General features: G+C 43.4%; 1 protein-coding gene across 1 annotated transcript in view; it reads left to right on the top strand.

The window, feature by feature from the left end:
- GABRR3 (gamma-aminobutyric acid type A receptor subunit rho3) overlaps window positions 1-17,032 on the top strand; it is a 160,215-nt gene that overhangs the window by 9,971 nt on the left and 133,212 nt on the right. The gene's annotated exons all lie outside the window — the stretch shown is intronic.

Genomic DNA, 17,032 nt, shown 5'->3' with positions numbered 1-17,032 from the left:
CATCCAATATATGAATGTTGATTACTTTGGTTCATGGGCAATCTGCTCCACTATGCACAGATAAGGCTTTAGAGGTATCAACAAGCTTTACTCGATGTGTTGAAAAAGGATTTTCAAACCAGCAAAGCAAATTAAACCCCCAACATATTTATTGTGACTTCATTAAAACAGTAGCATGGGCTTAGAAAAATATTTTTGAGTCTACTACTTTTTTTTTCTTTTGGATTTACCGTTTTGGATTTTCTATTGTATGGACAATAGATAAAAAAGCCTGAGTGAAGCCTGATATGGACACATCTGACATTTGGGGGATGTCAAGCGTTAATACACAAATTGGAGAAATTACTAACCCTGGAATCATGACCATGGTGGAATTTTACACCTTTAAACACCTACAAGGAGAAACTGGTTTACGTATTTCCAAGGAATCGACCACTAAATTCGATGACCAACTTCAACTTGAGTGAAATAATATTTTAAAATAATGTTCAATGGACTTAATTGTGAAATATGAACAAGGAAACTAAATAACATACAAGACCAAATCACACAACTTTTAACCCCTTTCTGACATCAGACGTACTATCCCGTCCATGGGACCCGGGCCCCTATGCCCATGGACGGGATAGTACGTCTACCGCGATCAGCGGCGCCCACGTGGTGAGCGCCGCTGATCGCGGCCGGGTGTCAACTGATTATCACAGCTGACACCCGGCACAATGTGTCAGGGGCGGTCCTAACCCCTTGCACACCGCGATCAAACACGATCGCGGTGTACCGGGGGTTAAAGGGAAGCATCGGCAGGGAGGGGGCTCCCTCCGTGCTTCCCTGAGCCCCCACGGCAGCGCAAGTGTTAAAATAATTAAAAAAAAAATCGCCAAATAAAGTAGAAAAAAAAAATATATATTCCCCCAAATAAATCCATTTTTTGGAAATAAAAAAAAACAAAAACAATAAAAGTACACATATTAGGTATCGCCGCGTCCGTAACGACCCGCCCTATAAAACTGTCCCATTAGTTAACCCCTTTAGCGAACCCCTTAAAAAATAAAAATAAAAAACGAAGCAAAAAATGATTTATTATCATACCGCCAAACAAAAAGTGTAATAACGCGCGATCAAAAAGACGCATATAAATATCCATGGTACCGCTGAAAATGTCATCTTGTCCCGCAAAAAACGAGCTGCCACACAGCATCATCAGCGAAAAAATAAAAAAGTTATAGCTCGCAGAATAAAGCGATGCAAAAATAATAATTTTTTATAGAAAATAGTTTTCATTGCATAAAACCGACAAAACATAAAAAAACGACCTAAATGAGGTATCGCTGTAACCGTACTGACCCGAAGAATAAAACTGCTTTATCAATTTTACCGCACGCGGAACGGTGTAAACGCACTCCCCCAAAAGAAATTCATGAAATGCTGGTTTTTGTTCATTCTGTGTCCCAAAAATTGGAATAAAAAGCGGTCAAAAAATGTCACATGCCCGAAAATGGTACCAATAAAAACGTCAACTCGTCCCGCAAAAAATAAGACCTCACATGACTCGGTGGGTCAAAATACGGAAAAATTATAGCTCTCAATATGTGGTGATGCAAAAACTATTTTTACAATAAAAAGCGTCTTTTAGCGTGCGACAGCTGCCAAACATAAAAACCGCCATAAATAGTAAATCAAACCCCCTGTTATCACCCCCTTAGTTAGGGAAAAATAATAAAATAAAAAAAATGTATTTATTTCCATATTTCCATTAGGGTTAGGGTTAGGGCTAGGGTTAGGGTTAGGGTAGGGTTAGGGTTAGGGCTAGGGTTAGGGTTAGGGCTAGGTTAGGGCTGAGATTAGGGTTAGGGGTGTGTTGGGGTTCGGGTTGGAGTTACAATTGGGGGTTTCCACTGTTTGGGCACATCAGGGGCTCTCCAAATGCAACATTGCGTCTGATCTCAATTCCAGCCAATTCTGAGTTGAAAAAGTCAAATGATGCTCCTTCCCTTCCAAGCTCTGCCATGCGCCCAAACAGTGTTTTACCCCCACATGTAGGGTATCAGCCTACTCAGGACAAATTGCAAAACAATTTTTGGGGTCCAATTTCTCCTGTTACCCTTAGGAATATAACCCTTAGGAATATAAAAAATTGGGGGCAAAAATATCATTTTTGTGGAAAAAAATGATTTTTTTATTTTCACGCCCGAGCGTTATAAACTTCTGTGAAGCACTTGGGGGTTAAAAGTGCTCACCACACATCTAGATAAGTTCCGTGGGGGTTTAGTGTCCAAAATGGGGTCACTTGTGGGGAGTTTCAATAGTTTAGGTACATCAGGGGCTCTCCAAACGCACATGACACCCACAGACCATTCCATCAAAGTCTGCATTCCAAAACGTCACTGCTTCCCTTCCGAGCCCCGACGTGTGTCCATACAGTAGTTTTCTCCCACATATGGGGTGTCAGCGTACTCATGACAAATTGGACAACAACTTTTGGGGTCCAATTTCTCCTGTTACCCTTGGGAAAATGAAAAAATTGGGGACTAATTGATCATGTTTGTGGAAAAAATACGATTTTTTTATTTTCATGCCCGGGCATTATAAACTTCTGTGAAGCCCTTGGGGGTTCAAAGTGCTCACCACACATCTAGATAAGTTCCTTAGGGGGTCTCGTTTCCAAAATGGGGTCATTTGTGGGGGGTTTCCACTGTTTAGGTACATTAGGGGCTCTCCAAAGGCAACATGACACCCGCAGAACATTCCCTCAAAGTCTGCATTCCAAAACGTCACTGCTTCCCTTCCGAGCCCCGACGTGTGTCCATACAGTAGTTTTCTCCCACATGTGGGGTGTCAGCGTACTCATGACAAATTGGACAACAACTTTTGGGGTCCAATTTCTCCTGTTACCCTTGGGAAAATAAAAAATGGTGACTAAAAGATCATGTTTGTGGAAAAAATACGAATTTTTTATTTTCACGCCCGGGCGTTATAAACTTCTGTGAAGCACTGGGGGGGTTCAAAGTTCTCACCACACATCTAGATAAGTTCCTTAGGGGGTCTAGTTTCCAAAATGGTGTCATTTGTGGGGGGTTTCCACTGTTTTGGTACATCAGGGGTTTTCCAATCGCGACATGGTGTCTGATCTCAATTCCAGCCAAAAACGTCAAATGGCGCTGCTTCCCTTCCAAGCTCTGCCATGCACCCAAATAGTGGTTTACCCCCACATGTGGGGTATCAGCGTACTCAGGACAAATTGCACAATAACTTTTAGGGTCCTGTTACCCTTGGGAAAATAAAAATTGGGGTGAAAAGATCATTTTTGTGGAAAAAATATGATTTTTTAATTGTACCGCTGTACGTTATAAACTTCTGTAAAGCCCTTGTGGGTTCAAAGTTCTCACCACATATCTAGATAAGTTCCTTGGGGGGTCTAGTTTCCAAAATGGGGTCACTTGTAGGGGGTTTCCACTGTTTAGGTACATCAGGGACTCTCCAAACGTGACATGGCGTCCAATCTAAATTCCAGCCAATTTTGCATTGAAAAAGTCAAACGGCGCTCCTTCCATTCTGAGCTCTGCCATGCGCCGAAACAGTCGTTCCCCCCCACAAATCAGGTATCAGCATACTCAGGACAAATTGCACAATAAGTTTTGCAGTCCAATTTCTCCTGTTACCCTTGGTAAAATAAAAAAAATTGAACCTGAAGTATTTTTTTTGTGAAAAAAAGTTAGATGTTCATTTTTTTTAAATATTCAAAAAAATTCCTGTGACGCACCTAAAGGGTTAATAAACTTCTTGAATGTGGTTTTGAGCACCTTAAGGGGTGCAGTTTTTAGAATGGTGTCACTTTTGGGTATTTTCTATCATATAGACCCCTCAAAGTGGCTTCAAATGTGATGTGGTCCCAAAAATAAAATGGTGTTGTAAAAATGAGAAATCGCTGGTCAACTTTTAACCCTTATAACTTCCTAACAAAAAAAAATTTTGGTTCCAAAATTGTGCTGATGTAAAGTAAACATGTGGTAAATGTTAGTTATCAAGTTTTTTGTGTGCCGTATCTCTGTGATTTAAGGGCATAAAAATTCAAAGTTGGAAAATTGCGAAATTTTCAAAATTTTTGCCAAATTTCCATTTTTTTCACAAATAAACGCAAGTTATTTGAATGAAATTTTACCACTAACATGAAGTACAATATGTCATGAGAAAACAATGTCAGAATCACCAGGATCCATGGAAGCGTTCCAGAGTTATGACCTCATAAAGGTACAGTGGTCAGAATTGTAAAAATTGGCCCGGTCATGAATGTGCAAACCACCCTTGGGGGTGAAGGGGTTAAAGGTGAATTGGAAGTTTTCAAAGCGTTGTAAGGCTAAGTGCACACGTACCGGAACTCTCGCGGAAATTACCGCGAGAATTCCGGAATTCCAGTCCGCGGGAAAATCGCATTTTAAATTCCCGCGATTTTCCCGCGGAAAAACTAGCATTTTGCAAGCGTAATTAGCTTGCAAAATGCTAGCGTTCTCCAAGCGATCTGGAGCATCGCTTGGAGAACTGATTGACAGGTTGGTCACACTCAGCAAACATAGTGTTTGACAAGTGTGACCAACTTTTTACTACTGAGGCCGCCTATGCAGCATCAGTAGTAAAAGATAAAATGTAAAAAAAAATAAAAAATGGTGTTATTCTTACCCTCCGACATCCCACGCATCCGTTCCCAGTAATCCTTTGCGAAAATGCCCGCGATGACGTCAGTTCTCGCGGGATCGCGACGTCTCGCGGTAATTCGCGATGACGTCGCGCGAATGACCGCGAGACTTCGCGATCCCGCGAGAACGGACGCCATCACGGGCATTTTCGCAAAGGACTACTGGGAACGAGAGCGTGAAGAGAAGCGGGAAGACTGCGCGGGACGCCAGAAGGTAAGAATAACAATATTTTTTATTTTTAAATTCTATTTTTTACAGGGATATGGTACCCAAAGCCCAGAGGACAGTCTCCTCTCCTCCAGACCGTGGGTACCATCCGCAAATGTTCTGCTTACTTTTCGCATGGTGTGCACAGCCACATGCGGAAAGTAAGCGGAACAATGCATTCCTATGGGTGCGGGATCGCTGCGATTCCGCAAATTAATGAGCATGCTGCGTTTTTTTACCGCGAAGCGATTCCGCCGCGGTAAAAACCGCAGCATTAGCACAGCATTGCGGAATCCCATAGGAGTGCATGGGATGCTTATTTTTCGCGTTTTCGCGGCAAAATCGCGCGGTTAAAACCGCCACGGAAACGTGAAAAAAACGCCACGTGTGAACTCAGCCTAAGTGTTTACACACATGGACAACAAAATAGAAGCTAATTTAAACATAATAGAAGATCATATAGGTTCTATAAGGCCACGTTCACACTTTCAGTATTTGGTCAGTATGTTACATCAGTATTTGTAAGCCAAAACCAGCAGTGGGTGATAAATACAGAAGTGGTGACGTGTTTCTATTATACTTTTTCTCTGATTCTTCGACTCCTGGTTTTCGCTTACAAACACTGTTTAAAATACTGACCAATTACTGAATGTGTAAACGTGGCCTTAAAAAAATAGTTCAGAGAGAACCCGAAGCGCTTCCAGCTATGTGACTGTCAGTTCTTAGGAACTAGATTCATCAATTGATTCAGACAACAATATGGTTACTCCCAAACATTACCGCCTTGGCCAAGATAAATTCTATACGATGGCAACACTAAGTTTTTGAAATGCATACATTATGAGAGGAAAGACTACGACATCAAAAACCACATACGTAGGGCAGGAAGGAAACATAGAAACAATAAACAAGCGACATCCTGCCCATCAGAAATTGTAAGTCTTCCATCCAAGAAAATCACTCAAATAACGTAATCTGTCTTCTATTCCAATAACCCCTTCACGTCCTTGCGATTTTCTGTTTGTGTTTTTGGTTTTTGCTTCCCTTCTTCTCAGAGCCATAACTTTTTTATTTTGACATTAATATAGCCTTGGAAAGGCTTGTTGGATAAGTTGTACTTTTGAACAGCACCATTGATTTTACTATATAATGTTCTGGAAAACGAGAAAAAATTCCAAGTGCGGGGAGTTCACAAAAAAGTGCAATTTAACAATTGTTTTTTTTTAGATTTTTTATTTACCATGTTCAATAAATGCCAAAACTAACCTGCCATTATGATTCTCCAGGTCATTAGGAGTTCTTAAATACTAAACACGTCTAGGTTATTTTTTATTTAAGGGGCGAAATAAAAAATCCAAGGTTTGTAAGAAGAAAAAAAAAATCGCACCATTTTCCTAGACCCGTAGCATCTCCAATTTTTGGCAGCTGGGGATGGGTGAGGGCTTATTTTTTGTGTGCTGAGCTGACGTTTTTATTGATACCATTTTGGGGCAGATACGTTCCTGGAACCCATAAAACTTGCCCAGATGGGTAAGCACAGGTGGCAATTTACCCTGCACTCATTCTGTCATTTTATTGGATTGACCAACCAATTGTTGCCTGGGGTTTTTTATGCGTAGACCACACTATTAATTGTCCCACAATTGTTTCTACCTTTTGAGCTCACATTTGGGTTCAATCTCCCACTTGAGGACAAATTTGGATACCATGGCATTGGGGTTTTGAATGGTGGGAGTAGAAATACTAGGTGGTTCTCTCACAGTTTATCTATCTAGTTTATTATCTTCCCCTGGGCACTTTTAGGATTGTAGTGCTCTTTTAGTGCCTGTTATGAGTGGGTTATAGGTGTTAATTTTGTATCCTCCAAAACGCATTCATCTGTAATTACTGTTGTTATTGTACATTTTTTGTATTTTTTCTATTTGTATTATTTCTAATACAATGAGATTTTTTATATTACACATTTTTGTGTATATTGTTGTGCTGGGCTGGAAGTTCTGAGTTGTTGTTGGTTGGTACAATATTTTGATTGCCTGTTATTGGATTTTATTGCAATGTTGTGGTAGCAAAAAAACGGAATTCTGGCTTTTTGATTTTTTTTTCTTGTTACACCGTTTACTGATCAGGTTCATTTAGTTTATATTTTATTTTATTTTTATATTTTCATAGATTGGGTGTTTCTGAACACAGCGATACCAGATATGTGTTTTTTTTTTTTGAATGGTGCAAAAGGGGAGGGATTTGAACTTTTATATTTTTTTTCTTTTTTTAATATTTTTTAAAACTTTTTTTCTACTTTTCACTTTCTTCAGCCCTGCTATGTGTGGCAGAAATCATCATCTCCTATGGATAGGAGATCTGCAATGACAAACACGGAGGTCTTCTACAGACCTCTGACTGTCAGGACAACCCATCGGCGACCCACGATCACGTTACAGTGGCTCTGATGGGTGTGTCTTGTGACGTGCTTCTGCCGGATGCAAGTTAAATGCCGCTGACAGAAATTGACAACGGCATTTAACATGTTAACAGCCTTGGGTGGATCACAATTCCATCTGTGGCTATTAGGGGCACATAACAGATGATCACATCACGTCTTTTGCCAGAAAAGATGAGGGCTCAGTGAAAGTGCCAAACTAGAAAAGTTTCTCTGGGTGTCTTGATGTTAAAGAATCACCTGGTAAGGTGGTCTCTCTAAGCCATAGGTCATGTTGAGTGACATGCACTAAAGGCAAACACACGGCAAAGCTGGATAGCCCAAGCATCATCGAGGACCAGGACAGTGGGGTTTTCAGTATGGCAGGCAGACAAGTGGAGTAGGAAATACCAGAAGACATGGAGCCAGAAGTGTGCATATACTCAGGAACTTAAGATGAATAGTTAATCCAGGATTTACAGCAGACAAATGGTTAAGGACAGAGTTTGCTATCAATGGCAGAGACATGTATGCAGTCAGCAGACAAGTGGTTAACCATAAGGCAGCAATGAACAGGCACCAGTATTAGCAGTATTCTAAGCAGTGAGCTGGCTAAATATCCAGGTCATTAGTCCGAACAGGAGACCTATGGATGAAACTCCGGCACGCCCTGGCCCTGATTGGATGGCTAAACTTTCACTAAAACACTGACAGCTCAGCACGCCCCACCATCCGATTGGACGGATGAGCTGTCCATCACCATACTGGAAGCTCAGCATGTCCTTGTCATAGATTAGATGGCAGAGCTGTCATTCATTGCATGCAAACACATTGATGGGAAGAATTGTGACACCAGTTTTGTGCTTCCAAGGTTTATTTTATAGTGTCTGATCATGTTGTGTGCAATTTGTGTCCATGTTCTGGAGGGTGCTCTGCAAATATCTCAGGCTGGAGTCACACTAACCTGCGCAAAATATGGTCCGTAGTTTACATGCGTAATACGGATGAATGACCCCTAAATAGTGCTCCGTAGGTCATCCGTAAGCCAGGTGAGGTCGCGTATTTTGCGCATGTCTGCATCCGTATGTAATCCGTGTGGCATCCGTATGCAATCCGTATGGCGAGATTTTCTCGCAGCCTTGCAAAATGGACATTTAACGGTTTTGAGGCCTGCAAACAATTTAAATCATTAGCCTGCACCCTATTTATACACTCTGAAACAGGTGGCTACCTCCATTCTGTCCATTTGTGACCTTGCTTTCACGAGGTGTGTTGGTGTTCTTTGTGCAACATGGCAGAGGGTCTGAGATTCAATACAACTGAGCAGGTTCTCTTTACCTGGCTTTTGTCACGGCGCTTTGGGCAATCATACCCAGTGATAGTGGATCCGCGGAGGAGGAGATGCATGTGGTTACATCCACTTTTGAGGCAACGACTCACAAGAGGTCATTTTCACCGCCTCTATTCTTCTCTGCGGGAGCATCCGGAGAAATTTTACCAGTACTGTCGCATGAGCATTTCCACATTTGATCGACTCTTGGAGACAGTGCGCCCTGGGATAACCTTTCAGGACACAAGGATGCGCAAAGCGATATCTGCAGAGGAGCGACTTCTACTCACAATACGGTATGTACTACACAACCACATTCTCTATGTTCATAATGTGTGTGCTAAATTATGTTTTTTGGCCTTCTTGGACAAAGTTTAATGCCCTCATCTTACGCCAAATATGTTTCAACTTACACACCAGAATGTTAGATCTAATATGTCCTGCATATCACTTAGTCATTGTGCCACCAAATATGTGTGTGTTATTCTATCTCAATTCCTACCAAGTTTGGTCGGCATGTAACTGATTTTTTTGGACTTTAGGCATTCTAAACTTAACAATTTCTGTTGTTCTACAGCTTCCTGTCCACTGGCCTGTCTTATGCCGCCCTCCACCATGAGTTTCTCATAGGAAAATCAACCATTTCAGGCATAGTGAGGTCTACATGTACAGAAATCTGGACAAGACTCCATCAAGTGGTCATGCCCGAGCCCAGGATGGAAGACTGGTTGAGGATATCAAGGGACTTTGAGGAGGACTGCCAGTTTCCAAATTGTATTGGGGCCCTGGATGGCAAACATATCAGGGTGCGTAAGCCGCCAAACTCTGGCTCCCAATTCTTCAATTATAAACAATACTTTTCTGTTGTATTGTTGGCTCTGGTAGACCCTCAATACAAGTTTATAATTGTTGACATTGGGGCCTATGGAAGGATGGAAGACTCTAGAGTCTTCAATGCTTCCATAATGGCTCGGCGGCTACGCACCAACCAGTTGGATCTACCACCACCACGCCAGCTACCAGGCTCCCCTGAAGAATCAGTCCCTTATGTCCTTGTGGCAGATGAGGCCTTTCAGTTATCGCGCAATGTCATGAGGCCATATCCCCGGCGCAACCTTGACCACAGGCGAAGAATTTTTAACTTGCGACTATCACGTGCTAGGCGACTGGTGGAGTGTTCCTTTGGGATTCTTTGTGCCAAATGGCGTGTACTCCAGTCTGCCATTCAGTTGAGTGAGCAAAATGTGAATGAAGTTGTGAAAGCCTGTGTTGTTCTGCATAACTTCACCAGGATTCATGATTGTTCCTCCTCTGATGGTGTTGTACGTAGGCCGGACAATGTGCGCAGGGTGAGACCACCTATGAACCCTCAACGTAGACCGCTCTCTGGCCTAAAAGTGCGTGATATTTTCACTAATTACTTTATCTCACCTGAGGGGGCAACTTCTTGGCAAGAGAATGCTGTGTCTGTGTTATAATTTGTTTCTTTAATTGTGTCTAAATATATATTACTCCACCCCTTATGATTCTATGAGTGTTTCATTGCATTGGTTAGTGTATGTTAGTATGTTGTGAGGGATTGTGAAAAATCACACAGAGACGTTAACTAGAGTAGACAAATTTTTAGTTTTGCCTTTTTTTTTTTTGGTTTGCTTAAAGGCAAACATAATATTGCCATAAGAACATTTTGACAATGGGCAAAATGACCCTTTGTGCCTTCTTTAACTTTTTTGAAAAGTAACATTACATAACAAAAAACAAAAAAAGATTAGGCAATAACAACATTGCTGCATGACAAGATTAAACTAGATTTGCCAAAAAAAGGTGAGCTCCATCACCAAAATAAATGCTAAAAGATAACACTCACATTTCTTCATAATGTTTTCCAATCATAGAAAGATTCCACCATGACAGGCAAGGCTACCTCACGGCTTTCAGATAGATATTACCTGTCTGTAGAACAGAGAATATTTAACCATGCTATACTTGAAAGGATGAAAAAACAAAACTCTATGTTAAGACATAGAGAGAGCATGATATTCTGAATGCTGGTCGCCTTGAATAGTTTTACTAGAGATTGCTACCAAAAAAGGTGACTACTTCACTAAGGCCAGCACGCCTTTCCTAGGCATTAGCAAGTGAGTAGTGTCTTTTCATCCTTTCATTTTACAGTATAGCGCGTTGAAATATTCTCTTTTGTACACACATGTAATATCTGTCTGAAAGGCGTGAGGTAGCCTTGCCTGTGATGATGGATTGTTTCATATGTTTGGAAAACATTGTTTAAAAATGAGAATGTTAAATTCTGTACAAAATGTTGGTGATGGAGAACACCTGTTTTTTCCTTTCTATTTGGAGCACCAGTTAAAACCCACTGGACATCCCCCGCCATCAGAATCACAAATCCTCATAAGTTGGGGAAGGGGAACGTGGAAGAACAACCTGTGGGTGCTGCTGGACACTGTGGCCAACTCCGCCCTGTGTGGGGCCATACTGTTGCCCATGATGCTGGAATTGTCCTGCCTCCTGGGACTGTTGGGGATACTGGCCAGAGTAATGATGATGGTGAGGGGCTTCTTGTTGGCTCTGGTAGGCACGTGGCTCATACCCACCAAGATAGCCAGATCGTCCCCAACCAGGTTGGGACCAGCCTCCAACACTGGGTGGGTACAAGTGGCCATATTGGTGGGGTTGGCTTGAGGCTGACATTTGGGGCTGCGGAATAGAAGGTTGGGTAGGGGGAGGAAGGGGTTGAGGTGTTGGCCCACGTATTAGGGGCTGTTCGGACCCTGCTTGAGCAAGCATCTGTGTGGATGGTCTCATGTGCATTAGATTTCGTGGTGAGAGCTGCCACCTCTCCAGAAATTCAAAAACCTCATATGGGGTATTGGGGGGGGGGTGCTTGCATCAAGCAGGATCTGAATACATTGCCTAATACGGAGCCTGACCTCACGGGTAAGGGCACGGAGATAAAGGGTGAGGCTACGTGCATAGGCCTCCTCCCCATCATCTGTAGTTACTCTAGATAAATAATTGAGCACCCCTGTGTCCACATTGGTCCTGCTCTCTTGAATAGTGACCTGGCGCCTTCTCCTTGTTCGCCGTGATGTAACAGCAGCCTGTGGGGAGGCCCTGATCTGGGCAGTTGGGCTGCTGCTCAAGTTGCCCGGCTCTTCCAGGATGGGTGATGGGGCAGCAGCAGACAGTCTTGGTGGTGTTGTGTGTAGGCCAGCCATTGTGCTGTCCTGTTATGCCTCATCTTCAGCCATCCTTCTTGTAGGGGGAGAAGATGGGCCAGCCACCTCATCCCCTACAGGATCTATAATGGGCTCTGCCTCTGAGGCCGTTCCTCGATCCGTAAGGTTGGATTGAGTTCTGTTATGAAATAGAACAGAGCCAAAAATACATCAATATTTTTGTCCCTGTAAAGTATTTGTGTAATGTATTTGCGTAATGTGGTGTGAGGTATCTACTTACGGTCTCAGATACAGAATTGGGGCGAGGAAGGACAGCCGGTCATAGTATATGTACTTCCTTTATACATATTCAGCATCCCCACTCCTGGACCGCTGCTGGTGTTCCCGGCGGAACTGGTCCCGGATGCTTCACCAGCATTTCATCACATCTTCCACTGCAATGTGACAGGAAATATTGTAAAATTCACATATTTGAGAGGTCACATTTTCTACCAGTAGTCTAGGCATGGGGCCTTCTGGGGTGTGCTTTCTACCCATGGTGGCATATGTAAATGGGAACATACACAGGGTCACATTAGCTACACTTAAAATAATTTGTTTGGCTAGGAGGATGAGGAGCTTGTGGCCTTACCCCAAATTATGGCTGTGTGAAGCCACGTGTCACATCCAAATGTAACGGCCTCATGAGGCTAAAAGTACATGCACAGGAAGGGGGGTGCGGATTGTAGATTCCTTTTTTCTTGCGCCCTAAGGTTAATGATGTTTTGCGTTGCACTTACGAATTTTATGCTGCTCATCACGTGGTCGGTCACCAAAGTCATGGTACATCTGGCGACAGATGTGCCTCCATGACGCCTCCTTTCTTGTCCGGTTAGCATAATTTGCATCGCGTGGGTCCCATATTTCGGGACGCTCCTGCACCAGGACAATGAGCTTCTCCACATTTATGTACGTGGATGCCATGCTGCTGCTGTACTCCGTGGAGGCGTACTTCCTGGATGTCTGGAGCATTTTTTGAGCTCATTTGCATGTCTAGGCTTCCTGATGATGGATTGGCCCATTTCCTGTCACCAGCCAAAAGACCTGCGTATTGCTCGCAGGTCACACGTGTGGTCCGTGTGTAATCTGCATTTTTTGCGCACCCATAGACTTGCATTGGCGTACTACGGGCGGAGTACGCTGACAATCGCAGCATGCTGCGATTGGCACGGAGCGTAGGATACGGATGAGAAATATACGGCTGGTGCGAGTGACCCCATAGAGAATCATTGGTCCGTGTGTAATGCGTGCTTTTAGCGCCTCTCACTCGGCCGTATTCCTCGCCAGTGTGACTCCGGCCTTATACTTCTCCTCTTCCTATCTGCCCCAAAGTAATGGTAGGGCAGTACGGTGGCTCAGTGGTTAGCCTTGCAGCGCTGGAGTCCTGGGTTTGAATCCCACCAAGGACAACATCTGCAAGGAGTCTGTATGTTCTCCCCGTGTTTGCGTGGGTTTCCTCCCACATTCCAAAGACATACTGATAGGGAATTTTGGTTGTGAGCCCCATCGGGGACAGTGATGATAATGTGTTCAAAACTGTAAAGCGCTGCGGAATATGTTAGCGCTATATAAAAATAAAGATTAATAAAAATAAAGATTATTATTAATGGTCAAACTGAGAGGATTAAACAGTGTAAGGAGCAATATCTTTGGAATGTCTCTAATTGCTAACAATGTAAGTGTCCGGATTAGCTTCCTTCAGTCGATTTTGCCCACAACAATTCAGTTTATGAGCCTCCTAGGAAATCTCCCTTTTCAAAGTCTATGGGCATAAGCCTTGCCTTCTCTGCTAGTTGCATCCAAAGGTAAACCTCCTGCTGTGAATAGTGAAACTCATGATATCAATGTCATCTGGTGCAATGCAGTTTGGCAGCAGCCACAGCAAAAGCGAAGAAGAGTGCTGATAAACACCATCGACCTGTTCCCCACATCTCTCCTGGTTATCAGGTTTAGTTTTCCAACAAAAACATCTGCTTAAAGACTTGTTGCAAGAAACTGGTCCTAAGGGATACAGTCCCGAGAGAAAAAGCTACTGTAAGTTCCTGAAAAACACATTAGCTTTGCTAAAAAGTTTCATGCCAAGCATGCTTTTTCTTCTTTGACAGACAATTGTGGAGGAGGCCATAAATTGGAGGTTATTCACCTTTTCTGGCTCCAGCACTGAGCTATGTTTAGTCCTTCCCCTATGGTTACCAGCGAATGCATGCCATGCTACAATGCTGTCCGAGCACGCACCTCTGATGTCATCATCCAAAGCCTTTTAAAGCCAACTCCAGTTGCTGCATGCCACCTGAGTATTCAGATAGTAATGCACTCTGCTACCACGTGTTTTCACCCTTTGGCTCCGCTTCAGCCAGGTGTTTAATTATCTTCTCAGCTGCTCCTGACTGCAATCCAACAGCCAGCACCCTCAACACTACTGAATCAAGATACATGATTGCTACTTTGTCTTGACTATTCTTGTTGTTACCCACATCATCCAGTTTCCTATCAAGGCACCTGATGATAACCAATTTATCTCAGCTAATAACAGTGCTGTCACACCTTCAACTCTTTTAAATCATGTTGCATGATTACTAAGAAGCTATTATTGTGCTGTCCAAACTCACAACAAGGTGCTAGATTGCTTACATTTCTCAGCTGTTCCTGTGCTGTCTTCAGATTTGGATCTGCTGTATCTAGCACTTCCCTACTTCTAGCTTTGCATATCTGTTAGCACCACACCTCAGAGCAGGACTCCGAAGTGTCTCTTCACTCACCCATGCTGCAGACAGTTCTTCCCTTCCCCATGCTCTGCATGTTTATAGCCAGTCCTCTAGCATGTCCTTAGGGCACGTGCGCATGCGCTCCCGCCCTCTTAAAAGGCCAGGGTGTGCACTTGCTATTTGCTGCCCAGCCAATGGCTGTGGGATATTATGTATATATTACTTCCTCCCCACTGGGGAGGTGCCTGAGCAACCTTCTTGTTTACATTCTATGTTATGTAAAGTCGCATACCAGTGCAAGTCCTGCTTGCTGCACTCAGATGCAATCCTGCCTGCTGCACTCAGATGAAAATCCTGCCTGCTGCACTCAGATGCAAATCCTGCCTGCTGCACTCTGACACAAACTGCTGCACTCGGATATGAACTTGGTCAGCTGCACTCTGATACAAGCTCTGCCTGCTGCTCCATCCAGCCTGTCCTTCTGGGTCCAGCTGCTGCGCGACCATTGGTCTGTCCTAGAGTGGCACCAGGCATTCATCGGGAGCCAAGTCTAACCTCACTATCAGAGGCTCTAGTGAACAGTCTGGTGTTCGCTTAGTTACGCCCCCCCACGCTCTCCGAGGTCCTTGGCACAGTGGTTCCACAAACCAAGTCGGTGATAATATCCTCCTGCCATCCTGCATATCCGGTTCTACTGGTCCTCATTATTCCACACACCATCTGGTAAGTCCAGCTCTATTGCATAAATGCCTCTTTTCAATGCTGATTACCAGGCACATCTCTGCCGTGAGGTAAAATGATAATTTTGCCCCCAGGAGCGCCCAGACCTCCAAACCTGTTGTTAAATTGCCTGCCAATTTGTTCAAATGCAAAGAGGGGGGATATGAGAGCAGGCACAATATACAGAAGGGGTAGTGTGGGGTAAGGATAATGAAAAGAGAGGGCAGCATGGAGGAACACAGAAGATAGGGACAGTGTGTAGACCATAGTTCATAAGGGTTGTCAAGATAACACCGGGGAGATTGCACAAATCGCACAGCTGCCACCAGTTTGTCGGGGAGACGCAACCCCACTGTCTACAATCGCGTCTGCTTCAACTACTAGGCTGGATATTGAGCAGTTCACAGTGAGCTTATGATACACACAACTTCGATTCCAGCTCATGGAATAAATATATATATATATATATATATATATATATATATAGTGGATACGGAAAGTATTCAGACTCCTTTAAATTTTTCACTCTTTGCTTCATTGCAGCCATTTGGTACTTTCAAAAAAGTTCATTTTTTTCTCATTAATGTACACTCTGCACCCCATCTTGACTGAAAAAAAACAGAAATGTAGAAATTTTTGCAAATGTAGTAAAAAAGAAAAAAACTAAATATCACATGGTCATAAGTATACAGACCCTTTGCTCAGACACTCATATTTAAGTCACATGCTGTCCATTTCCTTGTGATCCTCCTTGAGATGTTTCTACTCCTTCATTGGATTCCAGCTGTGTTTAATTAAACTGATGCACACCTGTCTATATAAGACCTCACAGCTCACAGTGCATCTCAGACCAAATGAGAATCATGAGGTCAAAGGAAGCGGCCAAGGAGCTCAGAGACAGAATTGTGGCAAGGCACAGATCTGGCCAAGGTTACAAAAGAATTTCTGCAGTACTCAAGGTTCCTAAAAGCACAGAGGCCTCCATAATCCTTAAACAAGAACCCCAAGATCACTGTGGCTGAGCTCCACAGATGCAGTAGGGAGATGGGAAAAAGTTCCACAAAGTCATCTATCACTGCAGCCCTCCACCAGTCATGCCTTTATGACAGAGTGGCCTGACGGAAGCCTCTCCTCAGTGCAAGATATATGAAAGCCAACATAGAGTTTGCTAAAAAGCACAGGAAGGACTGTCAGACTATGAGAAATAAGATTCTCTGGTCTGATGAGCGAAGATAGACCTTTTTGGTGATAATTCTAAACAGTATGTATGGAGAAAACCAGGCACTGCTCATCACCTGCCCATTACAATCCCAACAGTGAAACATAGTGGTGGCAGCATCATGCTCTGGGGGTGTTTTTCAGCTGCAGGGATAGGACGACTGGTTGCCATTGAAGGAAGCATGAATGCAGACAAGTACAGAGATATCCTGGATGAAAACCTCTTCCAGAGTGCTCTGGACCTCAGACTTGGCCAAAGGTTCACCTGCCAACAAGACAATGACCCTAAGCACACAGCTAAAATAACAAAGGAGTGGCTTCAGAACAACTCTGTGACCATTCTTGACTGGCCCTGCCAGAGCCCAGACCTAAACCCAATTGAGCATCTCTGGAGAGACCTGAAAATGGCTGTCCACCAACATTCACCATCTAACCTGACAGAACTGGAGAGGATCTGCAAGGAAGAATGGCAGAGGATCCCCAAATCCAGGCTTGAAAAACTTGTTGCA

Source organism: Dendrobates tinctorius, unplaced genomic scaffold (genome assembly GCF_039654945.1).
Source record: "Dendrobates tinctorius isolate UK_male_01 unplaced genomic scaffold, ASM3965494v1 ptg000084l, whole genome shotgun sequence".
Lineage (NCBI taxonomy): Eukaryota > Metazoa > Chordata > Amphibia > Anura > Dendrobatidae > Dendrobates > Dendrobates tinctorius.
This window is presented reverse-complemented; position numbering and strand designations above follow the sequence as displayed.